This window comes from Caloenas nicobarica, chromosome Z (assembly GCF_036013445.1).
Source record: "Caloenas nicobarica isolate bCalNic1 chromosome Z, bCalNic1.hap1, whole genome shotgun sequence".
NCBI lineage: Eukaryota > Metazoa > Chordata > Aves > Columbiformes > Columbidae > Caloenas > Caloenas nicobarica.
The window spans coordinates 44,212,708-44,240,535 of NC_088284.1; positions in this window are offsets into that span (position 1 = coordinate 44,212,708).

Genomic DNA, 27,828 nt, shown 5'->3' on the forward strand with positions numbered 1-27,828 from the left:
TTGTCTGTTCTCAGCTGATCATGTGGCCGAGCAGAACCCCCTCCTGGCTGGCTCACCAAAATGAGGAGCAGAAATTATTTTACAACCTGTGAGATTGTAAAGAAGGTGTGTTTCTTTCATCGCTGGACACACAGGGGATAACTCCACCTAGGAAGTGTGCAAATTTCCAGCAGGTGCAAGCTTGGTTAAATGCTGTAAAGTATTACATATTCATGAAAGTTCTAGGAATGTCTATACATATTCATAACCTGTCCCCGAGAAGGCAATTCTTATTACAATGAGTTCCGGGAAATCATTTCCATAGTCTCCACCTCCAGCCCCTCTTGGTTGCGTTTGCACAGTGATCGCGGGCGAGGGCCCTCTTCACTGTACACCTTTACCTTTGGCCTGGTGTGCTGAGTTGGCTGGGACTCAAACTGACGAGTTGGTTAGAACTGACATATCTCCTGTCCTGTGCCCAAGATTCTGTTATCTAGTCCACCCAAGGATGCAGCAAGGGTTTTTTTATCTTTGCAAGGCCTGTGAAGTCATCAGCGAACTCCTGTTTCTCATACAATAAGTTACACAAAGCTAAGTTAGGCTAGGCAATTCTATGTGGGTTAAGGGTTAGCTCTTAAAGTGTTAGCTCTCTAAGTGTTAGCTAGTTGGTCCCCTGTATCAGCAGGGCTAAGGAGAATCTCCACCCTCTGGTGGATGCAGGGGAAAACACAGTGACAGAAGATGAGGCTGAAGTAGTAAATGCCTTCTTTGCCTCAGTCTTTAATAGTGAGACCAGTTGTGCTCCAGGTACACAACCCCCTGAGCCAGAAGACAAGGACAGGGTGCAAACTGAAGCCCCTTTAATCCAAGGGGAAACAGCGACCTGCTACACCACTTAGACACACACAAGTCTAGGACGCCAGATGGGAGCTGGCGGAGATGCTCACCAGGCCGATTTCCATTATTTACCAGCAGTTCTGGATAACTGGGGAGATCCCAGTTGACTGGAAGTTGACAAATGTATCACCCATCTACAAGAAGGACTGGAACGAGAATCCAGGGAATTACAGGCCTGTTGGTCTGACCTCAGTGCCAGAGGAGGACATGGAACAGCTCATCCTGAGTGCCATGACACAGTGCATACAAGACAACCATGTCATCAGGCCCGGTCAGCATGGGTTTATGAAAGGCAGGTCCTGCTTGACCAACTTGATCTCCTTCTATGACAAGGTGACCTGCTCAGTGGATGAGGGAAAGGCTGTGGATGTTGTGTATGTGGACTTCAGCAAAGACTTTGACATTGTTTTCCACAGAATCCTTGTGGAGAAATTGGCAGGTCATGGCTTGGATGAGCATACTCTTCGCTGGGTAAAGAACTGGCTGGATATCTGGACCCAAAGAGTAGGGGTGAATGAAGTCAAATCCAGTGGGAGGCCGGTTGTGAGTGTTGTTCCCCAGGACTCAGTTTTGGGGCCAGTTCTGTTTAATTTCTTTATCAATGACTTGGAGAAGGGGATTGAGTGCACCCTCAGTACCCTCAGTAAGTTTGCAGATGACACCAAGTTGGGTGGGAGCGTTGATCTGCTCGTGGGTAGGAAGGCCGTACATAGGGATCTGGACTGTCTGGATCGTTGGGCTCCAGCCAACTGTGTCAGGTTCGACAAGGCCAAGTTCCAGGTGCTGCACTTGGGTCACCACAAGCCCATGCAATGCTACGGTGTTGAGGAAGAGTGGCTGGAAAGCTGCCTGGCTGAAAAGGATCTGGGGGTGTTGGTTGACAGCCAGCTGAATATGAGCCAGCAGTGTGCCCAGGTGGCCGAAAAGGCCAAGAACATCCTGGCGTGTGTCAGAAACAGTGTTGCCAGCAGGACTAGGGAAGTGATTGTTTCACTGCACTTGGAGCTAGTGAGGCTGCACCTCAGGTACTGTGTTCAATTTTGGAGCCCTCACTACCGGAAAGATGCTGAGGTACTGGAGTGAGTTCAGACAAAGGCAACAAAGCTGGTGAAGGGACTGGAGGACAGTCTTATGAGGAGCATCTGAGGGAACTGGGGCTGTTTAGCCTGGAGAAACGGAGGCTGAGGGGAGAGTTTGTCTCTCTCTACAACTACCTGAAAGCAGGTTGTAGCATGGAGGGTGTTGGTCTCTTCTTCCAAGTAGCAAATGATAGGACAAGAGGAATTGACCTGAAGTTGCGCCAGGGAAGGTTCAGATTGCATATTGGGAAACGTTTCTTCAGAGAAGGGGTTGTCTGGCACTGGAACAGGCTGCCCAGCGAAGTGGTTGACTCACTGTCCCTGGAGGTGTTTAAAAGATGTATAGATGAGGTTCTTAGGGACGTGGTCTAGTGCTAGAGTTAGGTGAAGGGTTGGACTCAATGATCTTAAGGATCTCTTCCAATCAAAACGATTCTATGTTTCTATGAAAATTTCTTTCCTCTTCTTATCTCTGGTCACTTGACCTGTTTTTCTCAGGTTGGTTCATTTTTTTGCATATTTATTTGCTCTTCAAATATCTTCTTAACTAGCCAACACACTTGCTTTGTATCATTTCGTTTAGAAGGGCCTTGCAGAGTGGGAGTGTTAGCACTGGTGGGATCAGATCATATGAAATTTCTGTGCTAGGCGTACATTAGAGGAACAATGGAGTATTAAACTCGGAAAATTAACAGCAAGCCAATGACTGAGAAACTGTTTAGAGAAAAATGAATATAAGAAGGACTTTGGCTATGTTCATTTCATGCAAGACAAACCTCAGTCCTGTGCTGTGGGCACACAACTGTGCATTGTGGGCTTTAGAGGTCAAATCCTAGCTCTCTTGACTTATTCAGCATTTTAGAGAGAAATAAAACCAAACACTTTTGGCAAGCATTAAAGAAAGCCAAAGATCTTGACACTGGTAGCACACATTTGAAAAGAAGTGATGCTCTGTTTTGTCAGAAGCATGATGTTAGCTTAATGTGAAATACAATGAGGGTGGCTGTGTGCTTCTGTAGAAAATTGTGTCACTACTGCATATGCATGAGGTGAATGGTGGGGAGGTTTCATATAGCTGACATAGTAGAGCCACATACTGCACAGCCGTGTGGAGACTGTCCAAAAACAGACTGAGGTTAAAGCTGGGCTCTCTCTGTGTAATTAATGGAAAGGGAGAGCTTATCTGAACTATCCTTCACAGGAGCACTTTTTTCAGCAGCAAGAAGGATGGAAGGCTAGGTTGCTTGAGGTGGTGTGGACATATGCTACTGTGTCCCGCTGGCTGAAATTCCCACTTAAGTGTTTTTAAACCATTGTTATTGAATCCTCAAATGCAGATCTTTTCAGTGCGCTTCCTAAACTCAGGGTTAGTGAATTAATTATTATAAACCTACAGCCATTTGCTGATTTCTTAATTCGCTGACCTTGGAAATAGATAGGGCATAGAGACACCTGTTTTGCATCTGATCAATCAAATGTCTCGAAAACAATCTTTTTTAACATATGTACATATATTCTGCATGGAAAAACTTACCTGAAGATTGCTAAAGTGGTAAATTAAGGCAGAATGAAGAACACTTGTGTAACTAGTCTTTTTGAAAACAGGGGTTTTGCCCTGAAGTATTATGGGAAGTTGGGGCATCACCAAGCCCATGAAGCTCAATCCATAATGCATTCCCAGTCCCAGCCCAAAACAACACAGATACACAAATTAGTTACCTTGTCCTCCTGCTTCCTTTCATTTGCTGTCCATCCTGGCAGGAGGTGGGTGTCTGGGAAAAACATCATTGAAAGAGACATAGCCAGAGGCTGTATCCTTTTGCCCAAGTGCAGGGAAAATGCCTGGCATCTCTAACTTGTGGGTGTTTGACTTGCCAGTCTGGTAGTCTTAGATACACAAAAAGACACTTTAAATGGCAAGAGGCTGCATGTTCCTTTCTGATGGCTTCCAACAAAAAGCAACCTTCCTGGGGTCTGAGTCCCCTGGGTATGCAGGTCTGTGGTTCTATGACTGCCCAGATTGGGAGGAATAAGTGGGGCAGTAGTCTCAGAGGTCTGAAACATGCTGCACAGAGAAGGTCTGTGGAAGCCTAAGCAAAGCCATGTCCATTTGATGGGCTTTGCTGCAGGCTCCAGGGCACCTTGGCAGCTTTGTCAATCTCTCTTTCAATGTTGTGTGTTGCCTGCAGAGAAGCCAGCTACTTCTGGCCCATGAGCATGGGTCTTCCAGTTGGTGGGATGTCCTCAGGCCACTGGGTCAGGGGCAGGGCAGGTTCTGAGACAGCTTGAGGTTCAGGAGCTGCAGCCTGGAGGTGGAAGTGACAATGCATCAGTAATAATCCAGCAAGTCTTCCAGGGTCATGGGGTTTGGAAGATAATTGTATTTTTTTCTCCTTTGCTGGCAACCTTTCTGAATGTTTTGGTGTGCATACTTTGCAGTTTTGCTTATTTCTTTAGCATCAGTAGGCCTCAGAATACCTTTTTTCCTTATATGGATGAGGAAATGCTCTTGTAGTGGACCCTCCTCTTAGGGAGGTCTGCTGCCTTCGTGGGGCCTGGGTTAAGGACATCATCAGGAAACTTCCCAGCCTGGTATGGCCCTTGGACTACTACCCATTACTGGTTTTTCATGCTGGTGGCGATGAAGTTGCAACCCAGAGTCCAAGGGCAATTAAAAGAGACTTCCGTGTGTCGGGACAGTTGGTGAGGGAATCAGGAGCACAGGTTATTTTCTCCTCTCTTCTTCCATTTGGGGGCAGTGAAATTAGAAGAAGCAGATGGGTGCACTATATTAATACATGGCTTCACGGTTGGTGTCACCACCACAATTTTAGCTTTTTTGATAATGGGATGGCATACACGGCACCGGGTTTGCTGGTGTCGGATGGAGTTCACCTATCACATAGGTGGAAGAGGGTTTTTGCACACAAGCTGGCAGGGTTCATTGGCAGGGCTTCAAACTAGATACGATGGGAGAGGCTGATGTAATCAGACTCACCTGTGACATGCTGTGAGATGAGACAGCAAGCATAGAGAGGCGAGGTGAAGCAGGATCTAAACTGATGAGCTTGGGGGGCAAGGTCTGAAGTGGTGATGCTCATGCCATCATCACAGAATCACAGAATCACAGAATGTTAGGGATTGGAAGGGACCTCGAAAGATCATCTAGTCCAATCCCCCTGCCAGAGCAGGAACACCTAGGTGAGGTTACACAGGAAGGCGTCCAGGCGGGTTTTGAATGTCTCCAGAGAAGGAGACTCCACAACCTCCTTGGGCAGCCTGTTCCAGTGTTCTGTCACCCTCACTGAGAAGAAGTTTCTTCTCACATTTAAGTGGAACCTCTTGTGTTCCAGCTTGAACCCATTACCCCTTGTCTTACTGTTGGTTGTCACCGAGAAGAGCCTGGCTCCATCCTCGTGACACCCACCCTTTATATATTTATAAACATTGATGAGGTCACCCCTCAGTCTCCTCTTCTCCAAGCTAAAGAGACCCAGCTCCCTCAGCCTTTCCTCATAAGGGAGATGCTCCACTCCCTTAATCATCTTTGTGGCCCTGCGCTGGACTCTCTCCAGCAGTTCCCTGTCCTTCTTGAACTGAGGGGCCCAGAACTGGACACAATATTCCAGATGAGGTCTCACCAGGGCAGAGTAGAAGGGAAGGAGAACCTCTCTCGACCTACTAACCACCCCCCTTCTAATACACCCCAGGATGCCATTGGCCTTCTTGGCCACAAGGGCACAGTGCTGGCTCATGGTCTTCCTGCTGTCCACCAGGACCCCCAGGTCCCTTTCCCCTACACTGCTCTCTAATAGGTCATTCCCCAACCTGTACTGGAACCTGGGGTTGTTCCTGCCCAGATGCAAGACTCTACATTTCCCCTTGTTATATTTCATTAAATTTTTCCCCGCCCAACTCTCTAGCCTGTCCAGATCTCGCTGGATGGCAGCACAGCCCTCTGGCGTGTCAGCCACTCCTCCCAGCTTGGTGTCATCAGCAAACTTGCTGATAGTACACTCAATTCCCTCATCCAAGTCATTGATGAATATATTGAACAGTATTGGTCCCAGAACTGACCCTTGAGGCACTCCACTAGATACAGGCCTCCAACCAGACTCTGCCCCATTGATCAAAACTCTCTGGCTTCTCTCCTTCAGCCAGTTTGCAGTCCACCTCACTACCCGATCATCCAGTCCACACTTCCTCAGTTTTGCCGTGAGGATGCTGTGGGAGACGGTGTCAAATGCTTTGCTGAAGTCAAGGTAGACCACATCCACTGCTCTGCCATCGTCAATCCGCCTTGTTATGTCTTCATAAAAGGCTATGAGGTTGGTCAAACACGACTTCCCCTTGGTGAAGCCATGTTGACTGTCCCTGATGACCCTCTTATCCTTGATATGTCTTAAGATGGCACCAAGGATAAGGTGTTCCATCACTTTCCCAGGGATGGAGGTGAGGCTGACCGGTCTATAGTTGCCCGGGTCCTCCTTCTTGCCCTTTTTGAAGACCGGAGTGACATTTGCTTTCCTCCAGTCCTCAGGCACCTCTCCCGTTTCCCAAGACTTGGCAAAGATGATGGAGAGCGGTCCAGCAATGACTTCAGCCAGCTCCCTCAGCACCCGCGGGTGCATCCCATCTGGACCCATGGATTTATGGATGTCCATATTGCTTAACTGGTCCCTAACCCAGTCCTCATCAACTGAGGCAAACTCCTCCATTGCCCTGCCTTCCTCTGGGGCCTCAGGGGTACGGGGCTCCTCAGGACAGCCTCCGGCAGAGTAGACAGAGACAAAGAAGGCATTCAGTAATTCTGCCTTCTCTGTATCTTCTGTCACCAGGGCACCCACCCCATTCATCAGTGGGCCTACATTGCCTCTGGTGTTAGTTTTCTCTGCCATGTATTTGAAGAACCTCTTCCTGTTGTCCTTGACCCCTCTCGCCAGGTTTAACTCTAAGGAGGCCTTAGCTTTCCTAGTTGCCTCCCTACATCCTCTGACAACAGCCTTATATTCTTCCCAAGTGGCCAGCCCCTCCTTCCATGATTTGTAAACCCTCCTCTTCCACTTGAGTTTGCCCAGCAGTTCCCTGTTTAACCACGCAGGTCTCCTGGCTCCCCTCCTTGACTTCCTGCGCGTTGGGATGCACTGATCTTGAGCTTGGTAGAAGCAGTCCCTGAAAGTTAACCAACTATCTTGGGCCCCTTTACCTTCAAGCAGCCTTGCCCACGGGATTTCCTCCAGCATGTCCAGCCGGGGAATATGCCAGACCAACCAGAGCAGCGACAAATATTCCTTAGCTCTCTGTCAAGATGAGAACCAGAAAGGCAACCACTTCAAGGGTACACATGGCTGTGGGGGATCTTTCTGCACCCCTCATGAGAAACCCACATGCTTGAGTATTTCTCTGAAGTGTCTATACACTAATGCACATAGCATGGGGAATAAAGGTGAAGAATTAGAGATCTATGCGTGTTTATAGGGCAATGATCTCCTTGCTATTATGGAGACGTGGTGGGACAGCTCGTATGACTGGAATGTTGTCATGAAGGGCTATGTGCTTTATGTGAGAGAGCAACTTGAATGTCTTGAACTCTGCCTAGCAGGGGATGATGAACAAGTCGAGTACTTATGGGTAAAAATTAAGGGACAAGCTAACAAAGGGTACTGTTGTGGGTGTTTACTACAAGCCACCTGATCAGCAAGAGGAAGTTGATGAGGCTTTCTACAGACAGCTGGAAGTAGCCTCACAATCACATGCCCTGGTTGTCATGGGAGACTTCAATCATCCTGACATCTGCTGGGTGGGAAACACAGCTAAGCATGCACAGTCCAGGATGCTCCTACAAATCATTGATGACAACTTTTTGACACAGATGGTGGAGGAGCCAACAAGGAGGGGTGTGCTGCTGGACCTTGTCCTAGCAAACCAAGAAGAACTGGTTGGAGATGTCATGGTTGGGAACAGCTTTGGCTGCGGAGACCACGAGATGGTGGAGTTTAGGATCCTGTGTGGAGGAAGAGGGATACTAAGTAGGAATAAAACCATGGACTTCAGCAGAGCAAACTTTGGCCTCTTCAAGGTCCTGCTTGGAAGAATCACATGGGTTAGGGACCTAGAAGGTAGTGGGGTCCAAGAGAGCTGGCTAATATTCAAACATCACTTCCTCCAGTCTCAAGACCGATGCATCCCTATAAGGAAGAAATAAGGTAAACAGAGTAAGAGGCCAGCATGGATGAGTAAGGAGCTCCAGTCAAAATGTTTATGTAATGTGGAAAAAGGAACAGACCACCTGAGAGGAAAATAAGGAGGCTGTTAGAGTATGCAGGGATGTAGTGAGGAAGGTCAAGCTCCACTTGGAAGTAAATCTGGCTGGGGATGTCAAGGACAACAAGAAGGGCTTCTTCAAGTACATCAGAAGCAAAAGGAAGGTTAGGGAAAATGTAGGTCCGCTGCTGAATGAGGAGGATGCCCTGGTGACGGACGAAACAGACAAGGCAGAGTTACTTCTTTGCTTCCATCTTTACTGCTAAGACCAGCCCTCAGGAATCCCAGACCCTAGGAGAGAAAGTCTGTCAAAATGAAGACTTTCTCTTGATTGAGGAGGATCAGGTTAGAAACCATTTAGGCAAACTGGACATCCGAAATCCATGGGCCCCAATGGGATGCACCCATGAGTGCTGAGAGAGTTGTCAGATGTTTTTGCAAAGCCACTCTCCATCATCTTTGAAAGGTCTTGGAGAACAGAAGAGGTGTCTGAGGACTGGAAGAAAGCGAACATCACTTCGGTCTTCAAAAAAGGCAAAAAGGATGGCCCAGGAAACTACAGGCCAGTCAGCCTCACCTCCATCTCTGGAAGGGTGGTGGAACAACTTATTCTGGACATCACCTCCAAGCATGTGGAGGAAAAGAAAGTTAGCAGGAGTAGTCAGCATGGATTCACCAAGGAGAAATCATGTTTGACCAACCTGATAGCCTTCTATGATGGTATGACTGGCTGGGTAGATGAGGCAAGAGTAATGGATGTTGTCTGCCTTGGCTTCAGCAAGACTTTTGACACCATCTCTCACAATATCCTCACAGGCAAGCTCAGGAAGTGCGGGTTGGATGAATGCACAGTGAGATGGATCATGAGCTGGATGGAGATGGCAGAGCTCAGGGGGTTGTGATCCATGGTGCAGAGTCTGGTTGGAGGCCTGTAGTTGGTGGGGTCAGTATTAGGTCCAGTCCTGTTCAACTTGTTAATCAATGACCTGGATGAAGAGACTGAGTCCACCTTCAGCAAGTTTGCTGATGATATCAAACTGGGAGGAAGGGTTGATACACCAGAAGGCTGTGCTGCCATTCAGTGAGACCTGGACAGGCTGGAGGACTGGTCAGAGAAGAACCTGATGAAATTCAACAAAGGCAAGTGTAGGGTCCTACACGTGGGGAGGAATAACCCCAGGCACCAGTACAGGTTAGGGGTGAACCTGCTGGAAAGCAGCTTTGCAGAGAAGGACCTGGGAGCTCTGGTTGGTAACAGGTTGACCATGAGTCAACAATGTGCCCTTGTGGCCAAGAAGGCCAACGGTATCCTTCGGTGCATTAGGAAAAGAGTGACCAGCAGGTCGAAGGGGGTTATCCTCCCCCTCTACTCTGCCCTGGGGAGGCTGCATCTGGAGTACTGTGTCCAGTTCTGGGCTCTCCAGTTTAAGAAGGACAAGGAATTACTGAGTGGAGTCCAGTGGTGGGCTACAAAGATGATTAGGGGTCTGGAGCATCTTTCTTATGAGGGGAGACTGAGACAGCTGGGTCTCTTCAGCCTAGAGAAGAGAAGGCTGAGGGGGGATGTCATCAGTGTTTAGAAATATCTCAAGGGTGGCTGTCAAGAGGATGAGACCAGACTCTTTTCAGTGGTGCGCAAAGATAGGAAGAGGGACAGCAGCCACAGAGTGAAGCATACGAGGTTTCACCTAAACATGAGGAGAAACTTCTTTACTTTGAGGGTGATAGAACACTGGAATGGGCTTTCTGGAAAGGTTGTGGAGTGTCCTTCTCTGGAGACTTTCAAAACCTGCCTGGACACATTCCTGTGCAATCTGTTCTAGCTGAACCTGCTTTAGCAGGTGGGTTAGACTAGGTGATCTCCAGAGGTCCCTTCCAATCCTAACCATTCTGTGATTCTGTGAAATTCTATGATTCAGTGATTGTCACTGGGGGAGGGCTCCTCTCCATCCTCAGCAGTGCTTCTTGCTTGCTGGGCTCCCCTCTTCAAATAGGAAGCAAAGGCTTGAAATATCAACTGGGGCAGCTGGAACAGGTCTGAAGGAAAGTGAAGCTCTGCCCCTTTGCTGTGGCACCCTCCCGTTGATGCATACCCCCCCTCTCTGCCCCTCCTCAGACTCCTGCAGGCCAGCCCATCCAACCAGGTGCTTCTGGTAGGATGGAATGGTAACTCAGTGGAAAGAGTGGGCAAGAAGATGAAAGGAGGATTTAAGGTGATATGGGAGTCATATAGCCTGTATGGGCAGAGGAGCTAGCCCCATGCCCTAAGAGACAGTGGTTGTCACCACAGAACTGTTTCTAAGATGCCCCACGGCATGCAGCATTAAGACTTGCTCTTGTTTTGGCAGGATCAGCCTGCCCCAGAAGGGAAGGAGTCACCTAAGACAGGCAGAGCAGCTTTGTGTGGTGGCTCCTACCAGGCAAGCATGCTCCCCAGGGACAGCCTTGCTGCTGTGACTGTCAACAGTGCTTTGGAAGGAAATGGGTGTTGCTTTTTGGGGTTTGTTTGGTAGATGCAGAGAAGATAGTGGCCAGGAGGTATGAAGGTTGAGCTAAGCTTGATGATAACACACTTGAAAACCCCTAGAAGACAACTTTGAGTTGTTCTTAAGGTAGGGCAAGTCCTGTTATGAGAGATATCCCACTACTGTAGGGTCCTGAAACTGAGATTTCCACAGAACTGGAGACACTCAGATGAAGGCAATGAGAGGCTGTGAATAGAGTGCAGGTTAACTGCTGTCAGGGTTACCCCCGTTACAGGCTTGCACAGTCTGTCTGCTGGCACTTCATCATATGAGTTGTGGCTGGCATGCGGAAAAATGGACCTCTTGCCTCCTGCACAAGGAGGGCAGTGATAGTTATTAAGGTAGGAAATACTGTTAAGTACATCACCTAAACTCACCTAAACCTAGGTTTAGAGTGTGAAGGAAACAGTCTTGAACAAGAACTTGCCTTTTTGGGGCCTGCCCAGCTCAGCGAAGATGGAAGGTGATATCCACACAATTTGCTATCCTTACTGGATTTTTAAGAATCCTTTTTTAATGAAGAACTGTCAAAACTCACCAGGTGGGGTGGAAATTTCTGGCACACCACCCTCACACTGAGTGGGAGACTGCATACACACTGTCCCCATCCTTGTGTGTAAATGATGTTACTTTGTTCACACAACCACCCAACTCAGTTGTGCAGCTGTGACCCAGGTTGTGCCATCTGTGGCAGGATTGCTGATCAAAACTAATTAAAGCTACCTCCAACAGCAAAGGGAAATTTGTCCAGTAACCTGGTAACAGAGAGCCAAGTATGAAGGAACCATGAGTCACTGGATTCTACATCCCTGTGCATACTCTAGAGCATTGCAAAGGGGCTTATAGTAAGTGTAACATAATTTAATCCTACTCAGAATATGCTGTATGTCATCAGAATAGTATAAATGTAAATTCAGCTCAAAGGCTCTTTAACACTTGAAACACTGGCTCACAGTGTGGGAGCTGGTGAGTGTACCAGGACACAGAAGACTGTAGATAATTCAAATGCTGGATGGCATTCTGGGAGGATGGTGGTGACTGCAGAGCCAACCACTTCTGTTGGGCAGGGTTACTGTGATGTGTCTGTAGCTGTTCCTGCATCCTCTCTCCCATCTGCCCCAAAATCATGCCTGCTACCTTACACTAGGGCTCTGCTCTAGAGCGAAAAATTAGTTTGCTGGAGAGGAAACCAGCTCTGGGGGTGCTGGCAAGGACAGTAGGGAGATATCCCAAGTTTGTTCTATAGGAACAGCAACAGTGATTTGGGTGCTATGGATAGCTGCAAGGATATAGAAATCTTTACACTTATGGAGAAGCAGAAACAGCTGCTGTGAAGTCAGCCTAAAGCATGTGGATGACTCCTTGCGTCTTCACTCTTGTAGGCAGTATTTTGCCTTTGAAGTCCACTCTAGCATCAGTGGAGATGAGCCAGAGGCTGTACTGCACCTGTCCTGTACCTTTTCACAAACTGCTACATAAAGGTACTCATACCTGTACTCATGTGAAAAGCCACTAGAAAGATGTTCCTCATTTGCATGGAGGGGGTCAGCTTCCTGAGGGCATTTCCCCTGTCCACGAACAAATATACTGCTAAGGTGCCAGACAAGAAAATCCTTGCCAGCACTTCTTTCCAGGCTCTTTGCAGACTCAAGTGGATGTCCTTTTGGAGTATCCCTTGCTAGCAACAACTTCTTTGGAAAACAGGCTAAGGCAATACCTGAAAAGGAAACATCTTAATAGTCTGCCACTTTGAAAGTCTGGTTTTGCCTGTGATTTTTTTTTTAATGGTCCAAATATGCCCATGCTTCACAGGGTCAAAGGTGTTACACTGTTTCCTCAGAGGGAGCTGTTGGCAGTGTGGGGTCGAATCTTAGCCCTCTGACAATGACTTCTCCTTTATCTCTGTCACCTATGGTTCTGCACAGAAGCGACTTAGACAGTCGAAGTGCAACAGAGGAATCAGGAGCAAGTGCCAGGCTGCTAATGGAGTGTAAGAATCGGTCTGAAGAACAGTATTTGCCTCAGCATTGCCATCAGGGACTTGGAGAATGCCTTGAGAGAAAGAACTGTTCAGAGGCTTGGAGAAAAAGAACTGTGTTGTACACTCTCTGACCTGGGACTACAGGTAAAAATAGCTACTGTCCGGAAGACAGATTTCACCTGCTGCCTCAGCCAAACTTGCCCCCACCTCCTCCCTGTTACTAAGGCCAATGAAGAAGAGCATGGCAGAGGCTCGCAGAGAGTCTTGAGGTCACCCAGCGGACAAGTAAGAGACCCCTGAATGCGAGGCAGCGCAGGCACAGACAGGTTCTGGCAAGCGAAGCGGGGATTCTTTGGGCCTGTGCAGTTAAGTATGGATTGCGACAAAAAGGCGGAGATTGGCCTCAATCCATGGGAGAGAGGAGGGGTGAAGCGCTATTGAAGAAGCATAAAAGATGGTTTCCGACTGAACATCGAGACATCTCCCCACCAAAGGATCATGGATGACAACAGAGGACTGGCAGAGCACTGTTTTGGAACCTGGGACCATAGGGACGCCTTTGGACCTGTGGTGGTAGCTAACCCTCTTTCTCCCACCCCCTTTTTTTTTTTTCTTTTTTTCTCTTCTTTCTCTATCACGTGTCACTTTATGGGCAAAATAATAAAGTTATACTATTTGATTGAATTATAACCCCCTGGCATTTTGGTTGCCCTAATTTTGTTCTTTGAGATCAAGGTAAACGAACAATTATGAGTCCATCACCGAAAGGACTGTGACATGGAGAAGTAGGAATCTGTCTTCCCAAAAAGCCACTGAATGCTGAGCCCAGGATCAGGGGCAATGCTCCCTCTCTTCTTAGGTACCACTTGCTACTGGGGGACTGGGATTGGGAGACCTGACCCATTTAGCTCCCACCTCAAACATGCCTCACAAAATGGCAGCCCACTTGTCCTCTTTCTTGCTCTAGGTGGGAACACTGCTTGGTGAAAACTTTGATTTGCTCGTTGGCACTCCAGCTTTTGAGTGTTCAAGAGGCTCAGACACCATGCTACAGTCAATGGGAATATGATGGAGCAAGGTTACACACCTTTAGCTGGCTTCCATCCCTACTGCAGAGGGGGAGAGGTGTGTCCCCTGCTATGTGACAGACTCGCTGTCCTCAGAGAAGGCCCTGAGATCTGCCTTGACATATGCTGTAGTACATGAAAGGTGTCCAGAGTGGATGGGTGGAGGTAGCCTAATTTTGGTAGATACGGGCTCTGTCATTTTTTCTGCCACAGGTAGCTGGGGTGAGTGTGGGTACCAAAAATAGTGTTCTGTGCATGAGCATCCCTATACACCAAAGAGCAGCAAGACTGGCTGTGACGTTGTCCCAGATACTTGTTAACAGATGAGACAACACAACCTTGAGACATGTGACTGACTCACTCCTGAGGATGCATTTCATAGTCAATACATCCTGTGTCGATTAGCCTGAATTCACCTCCATGACGCCTCAGCCAACCATATCCCCAGAAACATATCAATATTTAACACCAGTGTCCCACCCACCTCTCCGAGCAGCAAAAACCATTCCGGCAAAACCCCACCGGTCAGCCCACTAGTCAGTCACTGCTGCGAGTGTCTGGGCAGGGAGCGGGAGCGCGCACAGGGCGGGTGCAATCTCCCTCGAAGCCGCCAGGTGGCGGTGCAGGGCAGGGCACCGCGCGGTCACTCTCGAAACGTGAGAACCTCCCCTGAAGCAGGGTGTGAGCTCTGCATCTCGTTCACCTGTCAAGAGCAAGGAACTAACCCTCGCTTGGGTAGACTCTCAGCTGAGTACTTGGACTGGAAAATTAAAATACATGGTACTTCATACAAGAAATGGCTTATGACATGGTTCCTGCCCTGCCAGCCAGGGGAGTCCTTCATGCTTCCTTGCATGAAGCGCAAGTATTCTCGAGTGTGTTCTGAAGGAGGTACTCAACACTCTCTTTAGTTTCCCTGGACACGTAGTCATGGGAATGTTGTGCCCAAATATTTATGAGCAATGAGAAGTGAATTAAGTGTTCAGACTTCTGCACTGAAGGCACTGACCTTCAGGAGTACAGATGCCTGGCAGATGTGGGCATGAGTGGCTTTAGTATGTTGCATTTAAGGACTGCTCTGTCTTCAGGATCCAGTTTGTACAGCAAGGGAGAAAACTGCCATTATATCAGATCCAAGAAACCTTGACTTTTTAGCACATGAATCATGTCATGGTTTAATTTACAAATTCACACCAACTGTGTGTTACTTTAATATTATTATAGAAGAAAGATGTGAAGAATGTTACCATTCCCCACCACTAGTCCTGGAGCTGACCATAGTCAAAATATGGCTTATAAGGCCTTACGTTGCTGTGCATGCCTCTGGTGCATCCTTGCAAAACAGCCAGACGTAACATCAATCTTTAGGCTGGGTTCAGAGGAGAGTTTTATTTTCAGGACAGATTTGTGGAGAGATACTGATGTTCTTTCTGCTCTGCTCTGCTCTGCGCAATGGAGCATGATCTGCTTTTAGGATCACATGAAGCTATTGGTTTTTTTGGATACAGGGCACTGGCTCGTGACTCTATAACCAGCCTGCATGTCCTTCAGGCTGTGCTAGGAAGCTTTTTGGGACACGTGGAGTGTACATAGCATAGGCAGCTTGCTGTCCTGTCTGTGCTATACATCTGCTCTGCATTGCCTGACACAACAGGGGATGGGGTTCAACAGCTGCTCTGCATTGCCTGACACAACAGGGGATGGGGTTCAACAGCACTGGTGGCACCCAAGATCCTATGAATGTGGCCTCCCCTTAACATCTTAAAAAGCACTATGCTCCACAAAATAGCAACTAATGGTACTATTCACTTTCTATCCACTGCAGGTACTTTGGGGTGCCTGCACAGTAAGATAATGGCAAAATGAGAATGTCAGTGACAGCAGGAAAGCACAAAAGGAGGAAATGGAAAATGTCAAATCCATACAACACTATTAACACACCCCATTGTGATAAACTGTAGTTACAAACATAAAGGCTTACTCCCAAGCAACAGTTATATGCAGTTTGTTATCAGTTTAATAATGCTACATCGGTAGTTTTTCATTAGCAATACTATAGTACTAAATTAATGTTAATAAATGTATTAATACTACAGCTTATTTACACAAATTTAAAAAAAGGGTAACTACTGTTTTGCAAGCATTTAATGTTACGTGACTTTTCTTCCCTATTTATAAGAAGAATCCACAGGTCATTATTAATGTAACAATATTGATATTGGTATCGCACTCAGGATCAAACTGAAATGTGATCGATCCTTCTCACATATTTCTGAAGTTTAATTTGCAACTCACCTGGAGATGTCAACAGCATGTGGGCATGGGAACACCTCTGTCGGTGTCCCCTCCTCCACGGAAAGTCAGGTTTTGTTGGTGCTGTGCAGCTGGACCTGAATCCTGGATCCTGGTTGTGTCGTGCTGTAAGCTGGCACTCTGTGCCTGGGCATTGTGGTGCCCAAAATCAGGCAGAGAGAGTTGAGACCAACTTGACTGCTGAAGTGACTGCTGGAGAAAAAAAAATCTGCTTGTCCCCTGACATGCAAGGACCTGGCAGAGCATCTGCTCAAAGATATAGGTGTGCAAAGCAGTGATGACATGAGTTGAGAAGCAGTTGTCCTCTCCTGCCACACCAGGGACCTGCTGGGTCATACTGTGAGGAAAGAGGCTGCAAGCGGGAACCTTCTGCCACAAGCCTCATGGAGCAGATATATTGGGTCTTGTTTGATCTGAGCACGACAAGACAGCAAACAGAAAAGTAAGGCTGAGCGTGACAGAGACTTTACACGGACACACATCTCAAAAAAACTAAGCAGAGCATCACCATCATCTGCATTTTCTTTATCATGTGCTCCAGGCAATCTCTGTTCTGCTTGCCATGATTTTAACTGCAGGTGACACTCTTTATGACAAAGAAGCTGGGTATCTGTGTTAAAAACAGAATCAATAGAGGAAAATTGAATTAGATGAAAAAAGGGAGCTAGGGGAATAGGATTAAACTGGTTTTTTTCCTCCTCCAGGAGACATGTTGACTAATGGCTGAACCTTTCTGACTGAGAATTTAGATGTGTCAGTTTAATAAAGAGAGTCCTAACAAGAGGGGAAATTCATTTATCACAAAGATTGAAAACATCATGTTTAATCATTATTTAAATAAAAAAGCAGGGAGCTTCAATTTAAATTATTGCTTACATTTTGCTATGTGTGGGCTTTCAGTTTTGTGGGGGTTTTTTTTGTTTTGTTTTTTGTTGTTTTGTTTTTTTTCTCCTGAAAGAAAGTCTGATTTCATTTTCTGATAAAATCCAACATATCTTTTGGCTGAGCTGGTGATACACTCGGGACCCATAGCTATTCCTCACTGAGTTACAAGGTTTAATATATTTAGTCACATTAATAATTTTTACTTTCTTTATGATGCTGGCAATGAAGACCCATTTGCTTTTCCTATTTAATGGTTCTTCCTTGTGATTTCGGTTAAACAGCCTCTGAAAGAAAACTGGGATTCATTTAGCCTTTAAACAGCATTTCATCTTGGGTTTGTATGTGTGGAGAGACGTATCTCATTTCTTCTTTTTTCTTTTGTAGTTGCAAAGAAGTACTATATGCATACTGCAGAAGAGAAGGTTTATCAAAACATGTCTAACATTTAAAACAAAGTGATTTATTAAACAAAGTCATATGAGCCTTAGCCAGTGATTTGAATTTAGCTCCTGGTCATAATGACCTTCAAGATTTTAACAGTAATAAATCTCATTTTACATCTTGTTTATATTCATAAACTAGAAGAGGAAAATTAAACTTTTCTGCCCTTCCTTTTACCTTCCAGTTCTCAGCTTTGAACAGCCAAATAAGTGTTCCAGAATGAGAAAAATTCTTTCTACACATTTAGAAATGACTGCCCTCCCAAGCTGACATCACATTTTCAAAATACCCTCTTCTCTAGGGCTCGAGTAAGGATTTCTACTGGTTCAGTATTTCCTTTTCCCTTCAAACAGCAACTCTAGCTTTTTAAACTAGACTCAATTTGATTTTATGCAATTTTGAATGCATTTAGTTTTGTAAAGAAAAATGACTTTTTTTTCAGGTACGTAATTGAAAAAAAGGTAAGCAGTCAATTTATTTTCTACCTGCTGGTAAAAAGAAGGAAAAACTAGTTTCCCTCTAACTGACCTCTGCCAGGAAGGCAGATAAGTTTTTTCTTTTAAGCCGTGCTGAGAGACCTGAGCAATGAAAGCAGCAGATGTCCACAGGCAGCCCTGATGCCCTCATGGCAGCAAGTGAAGTTGCCTGAGACAGTGATGGTGGTATGTGGCATTGAGCCAGCCCAGCCAGGAGGAGCCCTCTGTGCCATTGCCCCTGACAGCTCTGGAGACTGGAGATGCTTTGGGTGAAGCAAGGCCAATAAATGGCAAAGGTAAAGATATGCTCCACGTCATCAAATCCTATGGCTGTGTCCCCTGCATTTGTGAGAAATAGTGCAGGGAGGCTGATTCCTAGGGAAGGTGTAGCAGTAGCATGGCGAGGACAGTAGCAATATTCCTGTAAAGCCTGGGCATTTTATGTGCTGAGCACAAGTAACATGCCTTCCTATGCTTTTCTGACAGAGGTCATGCCTTCCTGGCTCAAACCTGACTGAAATGTGAGGCTGTAATTACTGCCTACTATGGCCTATTTCTGAGCTGGTAGGTGAGGAGTTCTAGCTCAGTACTGACACGAAATGTCAGCCAGTGTTCCAGCTTGTGAAGTCACAGGATGATGAGAGAAGACCAGGTTTTCTTTTTTGTTTGACTATTTTTTTTCAAGCACAGGTTTCAAGTGCATCAAGTTTGAGAGAAAACCTGACCTTCCCTGTGGTACAGCCTTTCCTTCTCCCAGCCAGAGAGAGATCACATACACTGCATTTTGAAAAATGCAATGAGTTATTTTCAGTAGCTGCGGATGAAAAAATTCTCCACTTCCTTTAACAGAAACACATAGCTTTGCTTCAGCCAAGGATCTTGTACAGAGCATATGGGAGCTTTTTGCTGGGACTTCACTGCAGCAGCAATGGCTGATTTTAAATTTTCATGGTCATAGTAAAAGCATGTGAGACTGAAACATAAAAAGGGTTCAAGTTGAACTGTCTGGTGCTCAATGACCTAACTTTTCCCCTTTAAAAGCATGGATTAACAAATATGAGTTTATCAAAGGGAGAAAAGAAAAAGAAAGCACAGAGAAAACCAGGTAGCATAGAGACCAATCACTCATTTTCCAGTGTGTATGGATATATACATTTTAGCATAGCAAATAAACCAACAGATTTCTTCTTTCTGATCAGTAACACCTTAGGACTTGCTTGTTATTTTCCTGGGCAAGTAAATACTGCTGCTTGCTCTGGCTGATTTGCACTTGTCTAGATGCTCCTTGTAGGTCCTGCAGCTCAACTCTTCCTCTCTGATGGCTTCTAGCTTGTAGCTCTGTAGCTCCACAGTCAGCATTGGGTCAGATTTTGCCTTCTGCAAGACCATGTAGAACCACAGGCAGCCCTCCTGCATGCAAGAGACTCTGCAGCTGCTTATCAGGAAAACCTGGTTTCAGTTTACCAAAAGAAAAGAACCAAGTAAGCTTTTCACCAAGAAACCAGAAAAAATAAAACAGACCAGAAATATATATTTTAAAAAATGCTTTAGATTATATTAAGCACACAAACCTGTACTCCTTTCCTGTGCCAGTACCTTGGCAAGGTGGGAGGGTAAGGGTCATCAGCTAATTCTTCTGCTGCAGTTGCCTTGCTGTCCTGGGGGCAGTCTTTTTCCCTGTTTCTCCAGGACTGTCCCTTCTTCTGTCCCTGCAAGCTCTCCTGTGTCCCCATGTCATTACCCTGCTGAAGAAATTTGTTCTCTGTAACACCCAGCTTCCTTAGCTGCACTGTGCAGCATGCACAGTTCAGACAACTTCCCAGAAATGCAATTTTCTCCCACACCTTATTGTGAGAGTGTTAAGGAAGAACTCACAGAAGTAAATGCAAGTGACAGGCTCAGCATTTAGTTTGGTGTGGTTTTTTGTTGTGGATTTTTTGTTTGTTTTGTTTTGGGGTTTTTGTGTTTTTGTTTGTTTTTGTTTTGTTTGTTTGTTTGTTTGTTTTTAATTACCTCCTCCCGATCCCTATACTTTTCAGGAGCCTTGAGTGTCCTGCCAGCACCCTGTATTCTTTAGAAGAGAGATTGACCTAAGCCCTGCTCCACTGTCTGAGCCCATTCAGATCACAACTAAGGTTTGCTAGCAATCCTGTAAAAGTGATCCATGATGTTAAGGGCTATAGAACTGAAGAGGCCAGAATCTGTTCTTCTGGGAGCCTTCACACACTGTAAAAAGCTCAAGGTGCCCTTCCAGCTGCTGTCACGAGTATCTCAGACAGCATGGCTCAGGGGCATGCTTGAAGAAATCAAGGAAATCTCATTGGAGATGCAAAGCATGAAATGGGGAGAGTATATGTGAGGCCAGACCTCCATCAGCAGGGTCAGATCCACAATTATCTGGAGGTCCCTGAGTACCTGGGCCATCACTAACACCCATTCATCATGAGGCAGATCCCTCTGCAGCACTGCAACGGGCCTTGTCTGTGAACTGTTGTTTCTCAAAGCCACTCTCAGCATGGGAGGTGATCTTTACTGTCTTAGTGCTGAAACCAGAGGCCTGAGGCTGTGATCTCCATGGTAAAACTTTCTGAGATCCCCTGTCTTGTGTGAAGCTGAGGAGCCAGGGGATAAATTCAGAGCCTCGAATTGTGAATGAGGTATGTAACGGTGTGATGAGGTAGGTGGTAAGGATCTGGAAAGCCTTTCAGGAGAAGAAGAACCCATGCAGAAAGGACTGGCTATCCCTCTTCATAGTGGAGCTTGTTTACTGGCACAGAGAAGGAGAAAGATTGTAGAGAAGCATGTCAGCTCTGAGCTTGGAAAAAGCACTTTGTTCAGACTGGCATTGTCTACAAGGTTGATTTGATTAACATTTGAGGTGCTTAAGAAAGGATTCACAGAGAAACAGAGATCACAGTTACACAGAGAAGTAGGTTACCTGCAAATCTGTCTGCTTGGCATGTGCCAGGAGACAGATCAATGGCAAAATTTACAAATGTCAGTCTGCACCAATGCCAGGAGCCTGAAAGCCTGAGCAGCGTCCGGCTCTGTGGTTAATAAGACGTTAACAAGTTCCTGTGACCAGATGGGATTCACTGAATGGTTGAGTGGGAACTTAGGTGTGAACCTGTAGATCTGGTGCCTGAGTTGCATAACCTGTCATTGCAAACAGCAAGGGTGTCAGATGGCTCCTGAAACTACTAGGCAATGGGTGACTTTCACTTCTGAGAAAATGACAAAACTCTACACTCAAGACTAAGGTTACAGAGCACACGGCTAAACACAGCGCATTGAAAAATAACCAGTAGGGTTTTGTAAAGCTGCATACTGCCCCATTTGCCTGATGGGGCTTAATGGAAGATCCGCCAGAGATAAATGCTGGCACCAGTTTTAAACAGCATGTCCATCAAAGAGCTAGAAAAGGGTATGAATAGAAGAAACTTGATGCACCTGCATTTTGAGCAGAGAATGCAGGTCTTGTCCCTCTCATCTCCAAGAAAGGCATACTGGATGCAGAGAATGGAAAGAAAAGAGAATTAGCATGACTGTGGAGATGGAGAAGCTACTTTTAAGGACACTAAAGAAGCTGAGAATTTTTAGTCTGGGGCTAGGCTGAAAGGTATGAGGCAGCCATATGCAAAATCAGTAAAGTGGAAGACAAACTTAAAGTGGAACTCCTGCAACACTGGAGCCAAGGCGACTGGTTTAGAAAAGAAATGAAAGAAACCACTTCTATACAGAGGGCAAGGGAATTTTTGGAACTTGCTGGCATAGGAGGTTATGACAGCATGCTGTCTCACAAAGGAATTGGAGAAACTCATGTAAGTGGATAGGCTTGTGTCTTCTCCCTAAGCAGCATTTCCTACTGCCACAGCTAGGGACAGAATACTGGTCAAGATGATTGCTGTGTATCAATAGTAGAGTATTTCTTATGCTTATCCTTGTCTGTTCCACCCAGATCCCTCATATTTCCTCCAACATCCTTGCTCCTCCTTTAGGAGGCTCCTTTTAGGAGCCATGTGATAGACAGTGTGAGATGGGATGGAGGAAGATGATGTGAGTCATCTCTATTGGAGAAAATCCTGTCTGGTGCTCAGCTGGATGGGGTCTCTACCATCTCGCCCTGTAGTTCTTCCATCCCCAGTTCAGCGGCAGCCACTGCAGGCATGGATCCAAGTGGCACATGCATCCCAAGGCACGTGCACCATGAGGAGACACAGCAACACAGCAAGGCCTGCAGGGCAGGGTAAATGAGCAGGAGCTGGCCAGTCCCTCTCAGCTCATGAGGCAAGGCAGACCCACTTCACTCTGTCACTTTTCTTGACTAGATTGCTTTGATTATGGGGCTAAGAGCTGACCCAAACAAAAGGTCATATTATTAAAAAAGAAAAAAACTAAGGGAGCGTGAAACAAAACAGAGGAGGAGAGCAAGCCCTGGTTTCAAATGTTTAAGATGTCTGCCTTATAAATTCAGCATCAGCTTCCTTGGTCCCCAAACCAAGTCTTCTCTAATGCTATTTGCAGGTACAGATTGTTTGTCTTTTTCATTACTGTTACCAAATGATGAATTTGTGGTGCAGCTCCAGAGCCTTCTCTGCCCTTGTAAGTGGATTACGCGTGCTGGTGCCAACACTACTTGAGTTATACTTTTAATACTAAAAATAAAGAAGAAATAATAAAATATATCCCACGGTTCCAGATTTTTTTTTTCTCTTTTTCAAAGATCTAATTAAGATATTTATATCCCAACAGGCAGAAGTGACCTGACTCCTGCTTTGTCAGCAAATTGTGACAAAAGGCACTTTGCTAAGCATTTGCAATCACCACTATTGCCAGTTAAAATTCTGGGAAATGGTGTCACTGTTTCTTCCTACTGCTCAAGGCTGAGCCAAGCTTGAATGATGAATATCCCCTCAGCGAGCCAGCTGTCTGCCTCATGTCACCACAGTGTTTTACGTCCCCCCGTGCAGCACCAGGTACAAAGAATCGCTTCTCAACCCTGAGGCTGCTGGAGTGGAGATAGAGAGGGTCCTTTGTCCCTCTCGCTGGGGCACATCCAGCCACACTGCACCCGGGATTCCAGCCACAGGTGGCACATTTTATGCCTGTGTTTGGCAGGCCTACCTTGCTGGCAGTTATGCTGCTCCAGGTTGCCCCAGGAAGCCTTCAGAGCCCAACAGCAATGTCATCTATTCTGCCTTGTTTGTGCTGGCTTTAGTAAATCTGACCAAGGTCCTTTAAAGGAATATTTCTCTCACTGTACAGTTAATCTCACCATTGCCCAGTAGAGAGGAGAGGTCTGAGTGCTCTCGAGCCTCTTGAGGAACAGATATTTTTAACTGACAGAAAGGTTCCAGAGGGACAGTAGGTATTTCTGAAGCCCTTTGTCACAGCTGGGTCTGTTGCTTTATTTCCCTCTTGCCATTACACACACGACATCCACCTCAAATCCTGATCTCTGTCATGAACTATGACCTCTCCACCATCACTTACTTAACTCCCCTCTTTCTGCATGAACAGCATGTGCCTAAGGCTATACTGGCATCACATGCACTGAAGCCTTAGTTAAAATGTTACTAAATACTGGTGGAGCAAGGATAAAAATGTTTTCTGAGATAAAAAAGGATATACAAAAATAACACCAGAAGAGAGAAGCAGAGTCTGCAATATGCTTTTCCAATAAGAGTGGTATTAACCTCAAGGAGTGATATAAAAGGTGGAAACATGAGCTAAATAAATTGATTTTTTTTAACATTAAAAAGGGAAAGAGAATAAAGTGTTTGATAGCTACTGAGTTGGGTTTACGACACCCAGCATGTCAGATTCATACTAAAGAGCTAGTACATGAGAAGCCAGGCAGTTCTGTGGGTGCTGCATAAAGACCTGCAGAAGTCATTGAACTGTGAGGAGCCCACCACGATGGTTATGAAACTTGCCCAATCAATGCAAAACTGTCTTGACTTGAGGTGGTTTTGGATCAGTCCCTGTTGCTGCAGTGAAGGAGCTAATCCACTTCACTTGCTAAATATCAAAGGTGAAATCTGCAAAACAGAGAAAACATTTTGCTATCTTGCTCCCATTGACTTTGGCATGGGCTCATCACCCATTGTCCTTCAGCAGGCTTGAAAATCCTGGTCTCCTTAATCCTTACAGAGATTCTGAGGAGAAGTCAGAAGAGAAAGAGAGAAAAAGATGCTGGACCAGATTTTCAGTAGGTGGAAGCCTGTTTTGCTTAACTGAAGTCAATGGAGCCACACTGAACTACACCAGTTAAGCTTGGGTCTGTAAAGACTGCAGACAACTCAAAAAGCAATAAATGGCCTGATAGATCGCCAAAACTTTACAGCCACTGTGAAGAGCCTTGGGGTCATAAAATGTAGAGCACAAAAATGTTTGTGTCATATTAACAGGCCTGACTTGCTGCTGGCGTGGGTCACCTCAATTTTTCTTTTATTTAACACATTGATCAGGTGACCAGGATGAGTGTGGAAACATAAAATCAAATACAAAACCTTAAAAATCAATCAGAAACAATAACAGGCACAAATATGCAGCCTGAGAAGACATTGAGATCTAGCCCAGGGGAATATGAGAAGAGATTGCCTTTGATTTTAAGAGCTGGGAACTCTGCTTATTTGAGGGGAAGAATTACATCATTGTCTAGCTATGTCAGTAAGAAAGGTTTTATGTGAAGAGAGGTCATTATAGCAAAAGCATGGAGCTGGCCACCTACCCCACAACAGAAAGACACACTGTCAGCTTGTCTTTGCTTAGACCAGGAGTTAAGCACGCATGGGGAGAAGACAAGTTTGGTCACCCAGGCTTGTGCAGCTCAGGTGTAGGGTGACCGATAGGGCTCAAGATCTGCCATCCAGCTGACATCCCACAGGCAAACACTCCAGGCAGTGAGGAGCTGAAGGTCACAGCTTAGCTCACCCCTTAACTCATGTTTCTCCAGGCACAGTGTGAATATTATGTGTTCCTTCTACAAGCAGACATCAGCTGAAACGAAGAGCCAGTTGGTTTGGGAAGAACCTGGCCACAATTTCAACCTTTTTCAGAAGTTTCTGCTTCTCTTTGGCAGAGTATATAGTAGAGCAGATAACTTCTACTGAAGAGACCGAATTTTCATGAATTAACAAGTCAGAAAACAGTCACCTCTAAGGTAGTCTGAGGCATTTGCTCAGCAGGACATAATAGCTTGCCTCTTTAAGTTTCTTCTTTGCCTCAAGCGACTGACAATTCCTAGTAGTGGTCACTCTTTCATGGGGCTTGTTAGCATCACTGCCTCACCATGTCTCTCTCCCCTTCATTGTTTGCAGCTTCTCTCATGGGTAGCTGCCTCTTGGTTTTGCTTTAGTTCTTGTTTGTGAAGACTCCAACAAGCGGCCTTAGCTCCCTACAGTGACAGAAGATGGCTTTAGTCAGTAATGGTGGCCACAGGTTACTTAATGGATTATGTGAAAAACTTTAAAAAAGGAAGTGTGTGAGCATGAAGGTACATGAAAGTGGAGGCTTATAATATTGGAGTCTTGAGCTAGGCAGTTAGCTCACAGTGTCTTTGTTAGAAGGCTTCTTTCTCCTTTTTGCCTTTCCTTCCCTGGGTAATCCAAAATCCACTAACTGCTGCGACAGTATCTGGTATGTCAACATCGTTAGTTCTTGTTACAGGGTATTCACTGGGCTGCCAAGGCAAATGAGCACAGCTCCACCAAAGTCATTTGAATGTCTCTGACTTAAAACAGCTGAGAATCATTTTCACTCATTGCAATAAATAACAACCCTGACAACCTGGCTTGGATCCAAAGTGCAGTGTAAAATTTTATGCAAGTTGTTGGAAGGAAATTATTCTGCAGGCTCCAGGCACTCCTCTGGGACACAAAAATTAATGAGCAGCACTTAAGATTATCAGAAGTTAAAAGAAAAATGTCCTCCAGCAGCCCCCAGTAGTTCCTCTTTGTTGTATGAATCTTCAGAGATTGGTGCAGATTTCAAATATGAAGACAAAATTTAGATGACAAAAAACATAATCAGAGGTTTACCAGAAAATAACTGTTGACTTTCAGTGCAAAGGCAAGAAGATATTGAAAAATATACATTTATCTGTAGAATTCCATATCATATAAATATACATACCCAGCTATCTATCTATAGATAAGGCTATTATGTAAGACATATATTATACATTTTATTTGCAATGTATTTTTCCATTGTGAATAAATGAGGTGAATGTTCAAAATGGACACAGGGCAGCCCTTTTTGAAGCACATGTGGTAAGACTGGGAAATCCTCTAGCCACAAGAATTCCTTCGGGCTGATGAGACTGAAAATTTGCCATTTACACAGAGCAAAAGAACAACCATTATAGCAGCTACTGTACAGTGGTAGGAGAGAGCGGAAAATGGGGGGAACTCAGCTCACCATCAGGTGTCCTGCAGTCAAGCTGCCTCCTATGCATAAGGAAAGCTAACTAATTAAAATTAATACCCATGAAATCCAGCACACTTGAGTACAGAGTGCTGAAACCGATTGGTAAGAGATGCCATGAAGTCTGCAAAGAAGGCACAGTGCTTCCAAGGAGTCATAAACGTTGTCCTTATGCAACACCCCGCAACAAGGTCAGCCATTTCCTTCAGAAAGAAGGGAAAGGAGAGGGAAAGGAGGACATGGGATAGTAAGAAGGAGGGAGACTAGGCAGGATACATCCTTTTCTATTCACTTTCTCACTGGTTAGGACACTCCCTTCTACTTCTTATATCACTCATTGTTCAAGTCTAGCACATGAAGCTAAGCAGCCAGCAGAGCTAAGGTTGCAAGATGGCTCTGAAACATGATGGTAAAATATGCTCCTTGAGCAAAGCAGGTTGCAGATTTAGGTGTCTCCATGCAAACAGGGCATTTGAACACAACTCTTCAGCTCCTTGTGTGATGTGCTAACAACTAAGGAGCACCCTTACTGGTATAGGCTTGTACACATCCAGAGTCAAGAACATCTACAGCAAGATGAGACAGCCTTGGGCATGCCCTACGGCATGTAGACCTGTGTGACTGTGCTCCCTCAAGCCCAAATGTTGCAAGGACCGGGCTCAGAAATTTGGGCACATCCAGGACTTCAACTGTCCAATAATCTTGCCTACCTCGTGCCAGAAGCTGGAGTAGTGAGAGAGAAGGAAGGACATTGATGAATATAAACCCTGAATCTTCAATATTAGCACCAGAAGCTTGACTCCTCACCAGAGGCAGCTGTGGGAGCAGATCTTAGTAGGATGAGCCTGATACAGGGCTAGGTTTTCAAAGGGTGCTTCTGGCACATGGGGCCTTAGGTGTGCTCTTGGAAAAGTCATCATTGATTGAGAAGAAGCAATTTTTCTGCAGTAGCAAAATGCTGGAAGAAAGGTAAACCAGAGAAACTAGGTTTAATACAACTTGAATCTCAATGGACTTGGTGCAGTGGAGTATGAGAACATAAGAGCTCTTACATTCTGTGAGAGGGATAATTCTGCCTTCAGGATGTTTTTCTTTGGAGATACATATCTAAAACAATTACTGTTCTTGGGCTGATGCCCCTGACTGTAAACTTGGCAGAAACACACTTCAGCTCAAATTTCTGAGCTGTCAGTTCAAGCAAAGGGCACCTTTGCACTCTATTTATTGTCTCGTTCCCTTTCTCAGACATTCCCAGTGATGCAACTGGTAGAGCCTTCGATGGTGGGAGAAATGCTTGCATGAGTGCCACAAATTGTAAGAGGGAAAGCAAATAACACGCAAGATCCTAGAGAACCAGTGAAGGTGAGGAGGCAGTGCGGAAGTGGTTATCTTGAAAATGTCACTACATGTAACAAGCGATCTCTATAACAAATGACCAACTTGTCCCAGGGTGCTGCCTCAGACATTACCAGCTCACTTCACACCATGTGGTAT